Below are 15,856 nucleotides of genomic sequence, written 5' to 3' on the forward strand. Positions count from 1 at the left end.
TTTTTGGAACAAATAAACCCTTGGACTTTGCAACTTTTGGTATATTTTGGCGTAACTTTTGGTATATTTGGCGCAATTGTTGGTATTTTTTGGCGCAACTTTTGGTATATTTGGCRCAATTGTTAGTATTTTCTTTGCGCAACTTTTGTTACATACTTTGGTTCAACTTTTGTTACATATTTTGATTCAACTTTTGGTATATATTGTCGTTTAACTTTTGGTAAAATTATATCCAAAATGTGTATGCAAATTATTATGCTTTGGTTTCATTTTTTGTATATTTTACGAATAATAATGAGAATGGTATATTTGTTTTTTTTTAATGTAAGTATTTTTTTCGTTCAAAAAATATTTATGAACTTGATCGTTCAAAATATGAAAATCCATTGTTTTTTCATATCTTTTTCACTAACAAAATGTATTTAACATATTTTAGAAAGTCCAAGGACTTATTTAACAGGTTTTGTAAAGTCCAAGGACTTATTTAACAGTTTTTAAAAAGTTCAAGGGTTTATTTGTTCCAAAAAATTGTCCAAGGGTTTAATCGTTCCAAACAGTAAAGTTCATTGGATTTTTTTGACAGATTTTAGAAAGTCCAAAGGTTTATTTGTTCCAAAAAATTGTCCAAGGATTTAATCGTTCCAAACAGTAAAGTTCATTGAGTTTTTTTAAACTTTTCCCAATATTATTTGAGTAAATTACAAAGTAAACTACAATTTTGGTCCATGTAGTTCATGCAAAAGTATGAAAATGATCCCTCATTTGCAAAAAGTGCAAAAATAATCTTGGTGATATTATTTTTGCTTTAGTAACACCCCTAACTCAAATTTCGTTAATTATAGGCCCATATTATTGTCTTTCTCTTCAATTTAGAAAAAGTTAGTGTACAAATAATGACACTATAATTAACGGAAATAGGGTTAAAGATTATTTTCAAAACAAAATGGATAACTATTTTTGCAAAAAAGAGACAACTTTAATAGTTTTGTACAAACCATAGGGACTAAAGTTGTATATAAACTATAAAACGACAAAAAAAGAAAAACAGAAAGCCTTGTTAAACGGCAAACGCGTGCGTATTCGAGAACGAAGAGCCATGGCGACCGACCTCCGCACGCGCCTTTGCTTCAAACCCTCAAGAACTCTCCCAATCATCATCAATGCCTATTTTTCTTGTCACTTTCTCCGTGCCCTACCAGTTTTCTTCACACACTGTGAAACTCGCACTCTCACCAGTTCGTTGCAAAATACTCTTGGGTGTTGATGGTAAGCAACTGCATTCTATTTGAATTTGATTTTTTTTTAATTCGTTTTCTCTCTTCTTTGATCGTATTTGTTTAAAGAAGATGACTAGTTGAAATCCTCTTTTTTATACATAAGCAATCGTTTGTTGTTGTGGTTTTTGTTGATAACTTAACTGAATTTGTACTCGTGTAGGGTTAGTTCTTTTGGTAAACTGTACATTGTTATATGCTGTTCACTTTTGTCTCGATGCCTACCAATGGGTTTGGTTATTTGACATTTTTACCAAAATAATTGAGAGGGTCTGTTTTGTTTAGTATTTGTTGTAATCGTTAGTTTTTTTGAGTTCCCCATCTTTTGAAGACATTTCGCATGCTATTTTAACTTGTAACTAGATGTGAAATTTAGATGTTTTGGGTCTAAATTGACCTACTGGCACGAGGGGGTTTAGTTGGTAAGATGTTTATTATTATTTGTTTTAACTAGCAAACTTGGAGTTTGTGAATCATAAAGTAGCAGTTAGCGTGATTCTCTATAGTGAAGTTCTACAATCATAAAGAATGTTTTAGCAGTTGAGATTTGGTTGGTGTTGTGAAATTGTGTCTAAATTCATTCATTTGGAACCCTTTGAAAGTTTAGACTAGTAAAGTTCAAGTGGTTTAGATGGAAGTTCTCGTTAATAGATACTAGAAGAGTACTCGCGCAATGCAGCGAGACACGTCTCGATTTTAATGTTCTATTTTATCATTTGTCTCTGTGGATGTTATAATACAATTTTATGTGTTTTCAAGAAAACAATAATGATTTTATCTATACTACCTTACTAAACAAATTTAACAAAAGTCTTAAAAGTCTTAAAGTCTTAAAATACTAAATGACCAAGATACTCTTATCTATACTACCTTTACCTTTACTTTTCAACCCTTTAATATGCCTCTTCCTTCGCTCCGTTACCCTCCCCAAGACGCCTCTTCCTTCGCTCCCCTCCCAAGACGACGATTCAGACAAGTGTCGCTCCCAATACGACGATTCAGGCAATTCTCTCACTCCCCAAGATGACGATTCACTCGAATCATCATCACAATATATTAAAGCGAGGTTCCATGTCTTCTTCAATCTCCCATCGTTCAATCGTGCTTCCATCGTTCAATCCATCTCCATCTCCATGTAACATCCAAATTTTCACATACCCATTAGGGTTAGTGGCTGTTTTATCTTGGAGAAATTTTTAACATTCAAAATTAGGGTTAAGTAACTTCATGTCCATTGGGGTTTTCTTATATTTTAGAAGTGTAGTTATGTTGTCTTTTTGGTCTTTTTTTCATTGATGGGTGCTTAGGAAACCCAATCGTTGCATGTTAATTTGGCAAAAGTTAGGCACATGATTGGTTCAATTGCCTGATATCAAAGTAATCTGTGGAGGAAATTGTGGGATGGAGCACATGGATTTTGTGGGTATTTGAATTGGTCTTTTCTTGTGTGGAATTCAGTTTACTATAAGAATGAAGTCACAAAACCATATTTTGTATCCACTGCAACTCTTTATATTCATCTTTATGTTTAATTGCTTGTTTGCCCCTTAGAAGAAATCCCAAGAGAACAGAAAAGATTCATCTTTTTGTGAGTACCATCCATATAATCAACTATCGTTTTCTGGGTATTTTCGGTTTTGGTTAGTTCATGATTTTCTTGATGATCCGTTTTGCAATTTGCTCTGGTTTCTTCAGGTTTTGCTTTGTGTTTTGAGTTGGGATTCTGGTGGGCAGCTTGGATTTATACTTTTCCAAAGAATGCAAAGATGCTCTTGCAGCTTAATTTGTTCTTGTTAGTATGAATTTCGAAGAAAGGGAACCATTAACCGGAGGTTTGTCTCTTTTTTGATGTTTGATTCACTTGTGAATGAAAACTGTTTTATGGGGCATTCAAACGAGTGTACGAAGCTTACTGTAACCATCACAGTTGGTATTCTTTTCGGCTTCTTCATTGGGGCATCCTTTCCGGTCTGGATAGCTAGCTGATCTAACTGAAGAAGATAGCTAGCGAATCGTTGGCACTTGTATTTTCCTCCTTGACACTATTCTTTTAACCTCTCATTTCTGAATTGCCATTGTATGTAAGCTTGCATGATGAGATTGTGCTTTGTCTGTAGGTTCGTTTGGTGCCAAACATCGTGGTTCAATTATTGCAGTTATGATGTGTGCTGGTTCTATATAATCCTTGTGATCGCATTTTGATTTCTACATCTTCCATCATCTTAAAGACCTCTTTTGCTTATTTGCTAATGGGTCTACAAAAGCACATTCAGGTCAACTGGACCATTGTCTTTCCTTCACGATCCTATGACGTTCACTTTATAAAGAAGGTATAAGCTCCTGTATTTAACCACTAAGTGTTCATTTTGATTTCTACATCTTCCATCATCTTAAAGACTTCTTTCGCTTATTTGCTAATAGGTCTACAAAAGCACATTCAGGTCAACTGGACCATTGTCTTTCCTGGACGATCCTATGACGTTCACTTTATAAAGAAGGTATAAGCTCCTGTATTTAACCACTAATTGTTCATTTTGATTTCTACATCTTCCATCATCTTAAAGACCTCTTTTGCTTATTTGCTAATAGGCCTACAAAAGCACATTCAGGTCAACTGGACCATTGTCTTTCCTGGACGATCCTATGACTTTCACTTTATAAAGAAGGTATAAGCTCCTGTTTTTAACCACTAAATGTTATGATAAGTTGAAAAACAAGTCCTTCCAACTCTGCACAAGAGTAGCTTTATATGAGTAAAGTTGAAACTATGCATATGGAAAGCATTAATCTGTTATACCCTAGCTTGATTCACGAACAGAAAACGTACCTCTAGCCAGAATCGTATACGTAAAACACACAGAAACAGAATCACGATAGCTAGGTCGGCAATTGGAACTAACAAGAATGAAATTGTCGGCCAATCTATTGCAATTCGAAATTGATACAGCTCCTAGACTTTCGAGAGGTCTGGGATTCTCTCCCAAAGCTTACGCTTCAACAAAATTCAACAGAAAGTGACAAAACAGAATACCGACTTTCTCTAACAGCAACCTATTTAAGCAAGACAAGATTACCAATCTACCCCTCCCTTATTCTTGTTTACAGTAAGACTCGACAGCACAATTAGACTCACTTAGCTTCTTCTTCTATACGTAAACCTCAAAGGAGGTTTATCAATACTCCCCCCCAAAAATTTCACCTTGTCCTCAAGGTGACAACTAGGAAACTGCTGCAGAAGTGCCTCCAGATTCTCCCGAGAAGCTTCAGAATCAGACATTCCTTCCCATTTGACCAAAACTTCAGATTGACCCACATCACCATTCGATAATGGTCTCATATCCAAGATGTCTTCGGGAACAACTTGTAGCACCAAATCTTCAGAAATCTGAGTTGGAAAATCGTGAGTTGAAATGCAACTTCCCATCGCCTTCTTTAATTGAGAAACGTGAAAAACCGGATGAATCTTTGCTGAACTCGGTAAATCCAAACGATATGCCACACTCCCAATCCACTCCAACACTTTATAAGGGCCATAAAAACGAGCTAGAAGTTTGGGACTATTCCCAAGTACCAGCGATTTCCGTCTGTAAAGTCACAACTTCAAGAAAACCCAATCTCCTACCACAAATACCATTTCTTTTCGTTTCAAATCAGCATACTTTTTCATACGAAATTGAGCTTTAAACATGCAATTTCACCAATTTCTCGATCTCGTCTTTTTGGTAATGAGGATAACGGTATGGCCGAACATTGATCGTATCTGTACCTTCCTTTAACACGATACTATGCTCTCTACCTCTTTCCGGTGGCAAACCTTGCTCCATGTTAAACACTGAATCGAATTCTTTTAGTAGCGGATCCAACATCACATTAGATTCTCTAATCTCTCCTGATAAAACCGAACATGCGCCCAATTCCACTAAAACACCTTGCCCTTCATGACTGATCACCTTTCCCATGGCCTTCAACGAAATCATCGAACGTCCCAACGAAGGATCACCTCGTAACGTGATTGATTTTCCCCCACAAGTAAATTTCATTACCTGTAACTTCCAATTGACATACGTTGCTCCAAGTGTCTCCAACCATTGCATTCCCAGAATAACGTCACTATTACCCAATCCCAACGGAAGAAAATCTTCCCGAATTTCAATATCGGGTAAAAACAGCGTAATACCCCTACAAACTCCCTTCCCTTTTTCCGTATTTCCCGATCCTAGAGTAATAGTATATTCGCCAGTAATTTCCACTTTTAAATTTGGTCGTTTAACCAAATCATAAGATATAAAATTGTGTGTTGCACCGCTATCGATTAACACAACAACTTTTTGTTCGCCTATTCTTCCTTCCAATTTCATAGTTTTAGGATTTGTTAAACCGACAACGGAATTCAAATGTACCTCAACCTTATCGCTAACTTCAACTGCATTAAAAATTCTTTCTTCCATTTTTGGTTCTGCATCCTCAACTGTGTCCTCTTGAACTAGTAAAACATTCATCTCCTTTTTTTTACACCTGTGGTCGGGGGCGTACTTTTCATCACAGCGGTAACACAGACCCAAAGCTCTTCGTTGTTGCACCTCTTGATCGGACAGACGACGAAAACTGGATACCGCTCTGCTGGTGGAACTTGGCGAGTTGACAGAACCCCCGGTACTGTTCGAGGACTGATAAGGAGAACTGTTTTCCACTCTGGGATTGGATGGAAATACGAATTAGTCTTCTTGCTATAGACCGTAGTCTTTTCCCTTGCTAACACTTTGTTTTTCAAATCGATCTTCATGGCTATCTCCATTGCTTCGCTAATCGTTAAGGGATTCATTAATCTCAATTCTACCTTAATTGATTCCTCCAGACCGTTAATGAATTGACTCAAGAAAATATACTCCGGAATTCCGTCTAACAGTGCCGCAAACTCAACAAATCTCCTTCTATATTCTTCAACTGATCCTTCTTGTCTCACCGATAGAAACTGTTCACATAAGGAGCCTGCTGTCAAGGAACGAAACTGTCTTAACAGCAGCTGTTTCAAATCTTCCCACCTGGTAATCGGATGTCGTTTATGCTCCCATTGAAACCATTTTTAACGCATCTCCTTCAAACGATATGAACGACACATCGATTCTTTCTTGTTGACTCAATTGATTCAAAATAAAATAACGTTCACTCGTAAAATCCATCCATCTGGATCTTTACCATCGAACACCGGAATCTCCAACTTATGTCCCTTCACAGCTAAGAACCGAGTCTGACCGAGCAAGACAAGATTACCAATCTACCCCTCCCCGAGGGGATGATCCACCTATCCTCACTGGGTTCAAGCATACATGTCCTCGGTACAACACCACCTTTATGCTCCTGCCTTGACCATTGAGGGGAATTCGGTGGCTAAAAGTTATAGAGTTTTTGGGCATTTGGTCCTTCCGAGTCCAAGGTCATGGATTTAGTTTTCAGCTTCCATTCATCCATTGATTGTGGTTTTCTATCAACCGTTTTGACATTCAGTTGTTTCAATTTTTCTGTGGATGGTAGTTTGTCTTTCATTTTTATGGTAAAGTGTAAAGTAGGCTAGCATTTTGTGGGTTTCTTTTTTTGTGGTTTTGCAATGTTTAACATCTTGAAGGTAAGAACATCTTCTCCTCGGTCAGTTAATGCATCCATGTCACGGCTATATTTTCCTCGCTTGTCCATTAAGGGGCGTTGGGTGGCTAAAGGTCACCATGGGGTTTTTGGTCTTTCTGAGTTCAAGGTCATGATTTACCTTTCAAGTTCCATTTATCCATTGATTGTCGTTTTTTAATGGTTTTGAGAATTTATTGATTTAATTTTTCTGTGGATTGTAGTATCATTTAGTTTTGTGGTGTTTTGTTGTTTATCGTAACGTGAGCTATCATTTTGTAGATTCTGTGGGTTGTTTTTACATATCACCGGTATATCTCCACCTAAATGCTCCTACCTTGTCCATTGCGGGTACGAATGACAGTTTCTTTTAGTTTTGTTTCAATTTGTCTATGAATGATAGTTTCTTTTAATTTTGCGGCGTCTCCCATTTTTATGGTTTAGTTTAAAGTAGGCTAGCATTTTGTGGATTGTTTTTTTGTGTGCTTTTGTTTCGTTTACCATCGTTAGGGTAAGATCCCCCTATTTTAAGTCCGTTCAAGCATCTATGACATGGGTTCACCACCACCTATATGCTTCTAGATTAGACGTTGGATGGCTAATGGTTACTTGGTTCTAGGGTGTTTGGCCTTTCTGAGTTCAAGGTCAGGCATTTACCTTTCAAGTTTCTTTTATCCATTGGTTGTCGTTTTCTTCTAATGTTTTTGAGATTTGATTGTTTAATTATGGTTGCTTCATTTAGTTTTGTGGCGTCTTGCCCAACTTTGTTGTTTATCGTTATGTAAGCTAGCTTTTATGTATTGTTTTTCTATGATTTTACTTTTTTGCCATCCTTGAGGGCATGATCCACATATCCTCACTTGGGTCAAGCATCCATGTCGTGGGTACACCACCACCTATATGCTCCTGCCTTGTCCATTGGGAGGCGTTCGGTGGCTAAAGGTGACTGAGTTTATGGGAGTTTTATCCTTCCAAGTCCAAGGTCATGGATTTAGTTTTCAGCTTCCATTTATCCATTGTGGTTTTCTGAGTTCAAGGTCATGATTTACCTTTTCAAGTTCTATTTATCCATTGATAGTCGTTCTTTTAATGGTTTTGAGAATTTCTTGATTTAATTTTTCTATGGATTGTAGTATCATTTAGCTTTGTGGTGTCTTGCTCATTTTTGTTGTTTATCATTATGTGGATTTTTTGTATTGTTTTTCTATGATGTTACCTTTTTACCATCTCAAGGGCATGATCYGYCTATCCTCACTTGGTTCAAGCATCCATATCACTGGTACATCTCCACCTAAATGCACCTACCTTGTCCATCGAGGGGAGTTAGGTGGCTAAAGGTTACCGAGTTCATGGGCATTTCTTCCATTCTAGTCCAACGCCATGGATTTATTTCGACTTCCATTTTTCAATTGATTGGTGGGTTTTTTTTCAACGGTTTTGACATTCAATTGTATCAATTTTTCAATAGATGGTAGTTTCGTTTAGTTTGCTTCTTCTTCCATTTTTATTTTAAAGTGTAGTGTAGGCTAGTATTTTATAGGATTTGTGGGTTGTTTTTTTTGTGGTTTTTGCTTCGTTTATCATCCTGAAGGTAAGATCAGCCTATCCTCAGCCTGTTCATGTATCCATGTCACGGGTGGTGTCTTGGCCATTTTTGTTGTTCCATCATTATGTATGCTAGCTTTTGTTAGATGTGTGTGTCTATGATTTTCCTTTGTTTACCATCCCAAGGGGATGGTCCGCCTATCCTCATTTGGTTCAAGCATCCATGTCATAGGTACACCACCTTCTATATGCTTCTATCGTTGAAGGGGGTTAGGTGGCTAAAGGTTACCGATTTCATGGTTGTTTGACTGTTTGGTCCTTCTAAGTCCGATGTCATGGATTTACCTTTCGACTTTCATTTATCCATTAATTGTTTTTTTTAACAATGGTTTTGAGATTCAATTGTTTTAATATGTCCAAGTATAGTAGTTTTGTTTTAAGTTGTGGCGTCTTCCATTTTTATGGTTAAGCGTAAAGTAGGCTATAATTTTGTGGGGTTTTTGTGGTTTTGCTTCATTTACCGTCCTGAAGGTAAGATCCGTCTATCCTCAGTTAGTTCATGCATCCATGTCACAGGTTCACCACGGCCTATATGCTCTTGGCTTGTCCATTAAGGGGCTTTGGGTGGCTAATGGTTACTTGGTTCTAGGGTTTTTGGTCGTTCTGGTTCAAGGTCATGGATCTATTTCTTGGCTTCCATTTATCTATTGATTGTGGTTCTCCAGGGGTTGAGTTTGATCATTCAGAATTGGCTTCTTTCTCTGTTCGGTTTATCTTTGATGATGTAGGTTCAATTGTTCTGCTCTGCCAACGAATCTTGGAGGCTCGTTGATTTCATTTTGCGATGATGGTCTGACTTTTGCAGTCCTGAAAGGACTCCTTTGAGCAAGTAGAAGTAGGTACCGTTTGTTATGAACTGGACCGATTAAAAATGGAAGTAATATCCAGGAGACAAGAACAAGTGACTAATGATTCAATTAACAAAAAGGAACGGTTTCTAGCATTCGAGAGGCTAGTCTCTCCTAAACAGAACCCTGGACAATTTTCTGGATGATCCCTCACTCTCACTAACTCCCTATTTATTCACAGCCATAACAGATTCTAGGATCAAAATACCCCAACTACCCCTTCTAGAATATTACTCCTATTATTGGGCCAGTGCATAACACGTTTGTTGATGCTTATGAATAGCTTTTGCTTGATCAAATCACAAAATATTGTTTCTAGGAGTTGGCGATTGAATGCATTCGTAGTTTTGTTGCCATAAAATGAACTGAACCCATTAAGAATCCAGTTTTCTAAGGAAAATGTGGTTTTATCAGGTTTTTTCACTGGTTTCTTAATTTATGCTACTGGTTAAATTACCTCAAAAGAAATAGATTAATGTCATTATGTACTATGTGCTTATGGTATTATGTTGTCACAATTCTGCAGGGTGTTCCTCGTGGTTCAAAAATGCAGTGTTCTGATGAATCAATTGGATATAAGATTTCTACTACAACGTGAGGTACGTTCACAAACTAATTGATAACTTCAACAACCATAACCTCCCCTGTTTATGCTTCTCCTTCACCGACTTGACCATCTACGCCAACATGTAACGACTTGCGAATCAAAAGGACCATTCTGCCCTCCCTACTTCTTGAGTTCGTAAAATATATATGTGGCTTACTATTACCTGCCCGCCATACATCCACCTTGTCTCCAACTCCATATGTTTTTATTTAACTACGGTGGAATAATCTTGCATGAATGACATGACCCAATAGCTCTCCGTAATTGAGAAACATGAAACACCTGATGGATCTTAGTTTTTGGCTTTTTGCTGCCACCACTACTCTCTCTGTGCACAAGACTTGAAATGGTCCATAAACCGGGCTGCTAGCTTCACTTGAAACACCTGATGGATCTTAGTTTTGTGGTGTCTTGTCGATTTTTTTTGTTTATCGTAGAGTAAGCTAGCATTTTGTAGGTTGTTTTTCTGTGATTTTACTTCGTTTACCATCCTATATACTCCTGCCTTGTCCATCGATGGGAGTTACGTGGCTAAAGGTGACCGAGTTTACGGGTGTTGGGTCATTCCGAGTCCCAAGGTCTTGGATTTAGCTTTTGACTTCCATTTATCCATTCATTATGGTTTTTTTAGAATGGTTTTGAGATTCAATTGTCCATGGATTATTTGATCTTTCTGAGTTCAAGGTCATGGATTTACCTTTCTACTTCCATTTAACCATTGATTGTCGTTTCTTTCTAATGGTTTTGAGAATTGATTAATTTTAATTTGTCTACAGATTGTAGTATTTAGTTTTGTGGTGCGTTTCCCATTTTTGTTGTTTGTCGTAAAGTAAATTAGTAGGTGAGGAGGGGTGTGAGTTTATTTGTTGCATTTGCCGTATATTTAAATATTAAATACTTAAAAAAAACTATCATTTGATGTTACCTTGTTTACTGTGGAAAGGGCATGATCCGCCTATCGCCAGTTGGTTCAGGCATACGTCACTACCTCTGTGCTCGTGTGTTGTTCATTGACGAATGTTAGGTGGCAAAGTTCATGGGTGTTTTAACTGTTTGTCCTTCCAAGTCTGAGGTCATGGATTTACCTTTAGTTATCCTATAAATGAACTAAAGTCATTGCAGATGAAACTTCATGGCCACATGAGTCATTGTGAAAAAAATACCGCAAATTATCATGTGTGCCATTGGGCTCGACAATTGGGTTGAATCATGGGTTAGCTGGACCACCAGTTTTGGTCCGGCTCTACACTTGTTATTAGAAAGCAGATTGTTTTCGGTTAAAGAAATAAAAATATAGTATTTTAATTAGGGGTGCAAAAAAAAACCGACCAATCCAACCCAACGCGAAATAACACAACATGAAGCAACTCAATGTCTAATCGAGTTGTAAAGTTTTCGAACTCGTAAGTATTGAGTTGGAATTTGATTACGGCCATTTGAACCTAATCTGACCTGATGGACCCCATGTCCTCTTATTTCTTGAATTTAATATGATTGTTAAGTTTGTATTAATATGTACATTAGACAATTACACCATCATGTATCCTTTCTCATCTCTACATAACTCGTTATATATATATATATATATATATATCTTCAATCTCTTTCTCATCTCTACATAACTCGTTATATATGTTCAGTAAATGTGAACGTATATATGCAAATTGAGAAAGTAGTTAAACGTAATATCCTTAAGATTTAAGAAGAAAGGTGGATAAGTTATACCAAATGATTGATGATAAAAATAAGTTATAAGTAAAGAAAACAACATATTCAAGGTTAAAAGAATATTTTATGTATCAAAGTATCGACCCGACCAACCCGTATGGTTTTGGGTTGAAATTTTTTAAATCGTAAACATTAAAGTTGGGTTGTTTGACCAATGTATAGAATCAGAATCTTAGACATAGACATTAGTACATAAAACTTATACATGTTTGTTGACCCTATTTGGAATTCTTTTTCCCTACCCTCACCTACTTAAGGAAATAAAATAAGTTTATTTTATTTTTCATTTTTAACCCTTGATATTTTTAGTTTTAACCCTTCAACTTTGTAAATATTTTTCTATTATATCCTTTACGTTTTTATTTTTTATTTTTAATCTATACTATAATTACATATATTAATTAACTATATATTATTATTRATTAATAAAGTATTAAAAATATGTATTTTTTAAATTATATATTTGTATATGAATTTTTTTCAATATATATACTTTATATCTTTATAAAAATTTATTATTTTTATTTTTATTTTATACCTTTATGATATTTATATAATTACAGTTTCATAATTAGATAAAACGATGTTCAATATTGGGATCATTTTTAATGGATTTTAGTTAATATACAATTATGTATGTTAATGTGATAAGGGTATACAACAAAAAATGAAAAGGTAATGTATATAAAACAAAGTAAATAAATGACTGTAAGGGTATAGAATGTAAGTATTAAAAATAATTTATGTAGTTATGGTATTTAATATTATGATTAACCAAAAATATTCAATACTGAGCTCATTTGAAGGTATTCACGAGACGATTATATTGATGTAACTTGTTAAAATAAAACCGTATTTTGTTAACATATTTTTTTTAATATACAATTATGTATATTAATGTGATAAGAATGTAAAATAAAAATCGAAAATGAAAAAGTTAGGGATATACTAAAAAGTTAAATGATCAACTACAAAAGAATATAATGTAAGTATTAAAAATATTTTTTCGTACTATAAATGATAGATAATAATATAATTAAATCCAAAAATATTCAATATTGTGTTCATTTCAAATGTATTGAAAATACGATTATAATAATATAATTAATTCAAATAATATTCATTACTGAGTTCATTTCGAAGAAATTAACTAGACGATTATAATTGTGTAATTTGTTAAAATAAAACGTATTAGATATAGTTTTAGATAATATAAAATTATGTATTTTAATGTGATAATGATGTGAAAATAAATGATGTATCATAAATTAAATAAATAACTATAAAAGTATAAATCGTAAATATTAAAAATATATTTTTACAGTATATATAATATATAATAATATAATTAAGTATTCAATATTAGACTCATTTCGAAGGTATTAACGAGGCGATTATAATGGTGTAACTTGTTAAAATAAAAATGTATTTTTTAAACATGTTTTTATTGATATATGATTATGTATGTTAATTTGATAAAAGTGTAAAATGAAAAATTTAAAAGCAAATGATGTAAAATAAATAAATAAATTAATTATAAGGGTATAAAATGTAAATTTAAAATTATAATTTTTAAAAAACTAGAGGGTGAGTATGTGAGGAGGAGGGGGTGAAAAAGTGACGTAAGAAAGTATGAATATCAACCCCCTTGAAATTGTTCCGTCATGTCGAATTCGAAGATCACTATGTTCTCCAACATTGAAATTGTTCACATATTTCAGTGATCTTCGAATTCGAAACATATATCTGGAAAATAAAATAACCAGATATTTTCCATCGAAACAAGGAAAACCTCATAACATGACAATAATTCTATTCGGTGACGCAGCTGCTAAAGTCATCAGCTGCCGTGTCGTTATTTAAAGGGGTGGGCTAAATGCACCCCTATGTATTGCTTAATGCACCCCTATCCATGAATTTCTTCCTCACATACATCAACGTCAATATATGCTTTTTACATTCCCAATGCTTGAATGACCTGATTCTGACATGAAAGAGGGTGCCATTAGCACTCCCCTATTTAAAACGGTCGAGTTTAACCAATTTGTTTGACATGGAAGTCCAAGTGTGTCACATTCAATCCCACGTGGATTTGACAGTTATGGAAATTGATAGGGGTTATAATTGACATATTTATAAACTCTTGGTGTTCGATGAAACATCATACACAAAGACTATTGGGATGCATCTGGTATATTGGATGGCATATGACATAATAGAAAATGGATTATTGTTTCATGTTTGCCATAATTTTTATATGGAACAAAATAAAATATGTCTGTTCCACTCCTACTTCATGAAACATGGTAGAACAATATGTAACAGGCTTATATTTTACTAACATAACCTCAAAATAAAATTTAATTCTCTTTTGAAACATCAAATAGCTCTCATTTTTATATTTTATTTATTCTTTAAATTTTATTTATTGTATTTTTTTTTCTTTTTAAACTTTCATTTACTATCATCAAAATATTATTTTTATACAGTTTCTATATTTTTATTAATTTATGTAATTTATTATACATTAATAATAAAAAATAATGTAGATTAGGATAATATAAATATTTGAAACTACATAAACTTTTTATTTTGTTAAAAAAAATAATTTTATAGTAATTACATAAATTAATCAAAATATATAAACAACTCAGTAGTGATAAATTAGTCATTTTACTTATTCTGATTTATCCAGTGTTGTCTTACCAAATGCTGAACATTTTTCGTGTCATGTCCTATGTTGTTTGGATATCAAACACACCCTTATAGAACCAAGGGGCATAACGCCACTTTCTCTTTTTATCAGGGGTGTGAATGGTAATTTTCTAGATATTTTTTTCACAAAATAATACTTGTTATTTAATAAATAGTGTATTTTCTCTAATAAAATCCTTACATAATTGTCAACATATGTATTTATGGTATGCCAAACAAATTAAATTCATATATGAATGCGAAGATAAAGACGTCCATCACGTAGGAATTTATTATGAATAGAAAACATTTAAAATTTCAAATTAACATATTAAAACTTTATTTCATGTTTTTTCCTGGTTTTATTTATAAGATGTTTAATTCTGTATGAATTAAATTATTTATATAAACAGTCTGTATTCTCTATAGATTGGGAATGATTTTTGTTGTTTGGACAAAAAAAATCTGGCTTTCTGCATAAAGCTTCTCCTACAATTCTACTGAATAAGTCATTTTCTATATCATTATGTCACTATCAAACCGTCATGCATAACTTACCGAATAAGCTATGAGTCACAAATAAGTCCTAGCAAAACGGAGGCATGAGGTTCAACTCTAAGAACCTCCAATCTGCTTCCGTGACACAATTTACGTCCCAATAATAATAGACAAAAATGTTAGGGCCGCTCTCAAGGATGACGTCATATACTTTTTTTTTTGTCAAATTTGTGTTTTATGTTTTACGTGCTTGTGATTTATACAAATCAATTTGTATTGATACCGTGTTTTTTATGGATAACAATCCGAAGGGTTTCGAGTCTTTTCAGGGGACGTTTTTTATTCTCGGGATTCCTATGGAAGATGATGGAATTGCAATGTCCAATTTTATTGACCAAATTTCACTTAGTTATTTGGTTTGCCACAAAAAAAAACTAATTGAATTACATATGTTTTATCATTTGTCAGTTTAATCATTTTCATCGTATATATATGTGATGAAATTCAATTTTGTTCACTTATTTTTTGAGTAAGTCAAAACTAAAAAAAAACCTGACGTATTATAAACACGACCAACATTGCCACCATCCTTTACCACCCCCACCACCGCTATTGTTGTTGTCATTGTTGTAGCCAACTAGCCATCACCTAGAGAATAGAGATGGCCAAATGGGCCAAGCCCGGCTCGATCTGGGTTTTGGGATAGAGATTAGGACTGGTTATACATAGGCCTATTTTATATATATATATATATATTTTTAGTTGTTATAAATTATATATTAAATTTTTCAATATTTCTACAAGATTTTCAAGTTTTTTACCAAAAATTTTAAGTTTTTGTTTTTATCAAGGTTTTGCAAGTGTTTCATACTAAATCTCAAAATTCACAATTGTAAAAACATCTACAACAATTTTGTGTAACAAAAAGTTTTAAAATATCTATGCTATATTATAAAGCATTTGATAAAAACTCTTAAAAACCA

The 15,856-nt window shown here is 34.1% G+C and overlaps 1 long non-coding RNA gene across 2 annotated transcripts; it reads left to right on the top strand.

Annotated features, from left to right (window-relative positions):
* Positions 1–1,130: 1,130 nt before the first annotated feature.
* On the top strand, positions 1,131–10,826 carry LOC112505724. Of its 2 annotated transcripts, XR_003068431.1 has the most exons (7): positions 1,131–1,266; positions 2,970–3,106; positions 3,202–3,298; positions 3,392–3,604; positions 3,696–3,772; positions 3,864–3,940; positions 9,873–10,826. It is a non-coding gene; the product is annotated as an uncharacterized LOC112505724 (long non-coding RNA). The 2 variants fall into 2 exon arrangements; XR_003068430.1 differs by having other exon boundaries at positions 3,202–3,604.
* The last annotated feature ends 5,030 nt before the right edge of the window (positions 10,827–15,856 follow it).

The sequence above is a fragment of the Cynara cardunculus genome (genome assembly GCF_001531365.2).
Source record: "Cynara cardunculus var. scolymus isolate 2C chromosome LG 2, CcrdV1, whole genome shotgun sequence".
NCBI lineage: Eukaryota > Viridiplantae > Streptophyta > Magnoliopsida > Asterales > Asteraceae > Cynara > Cynara cardunculus.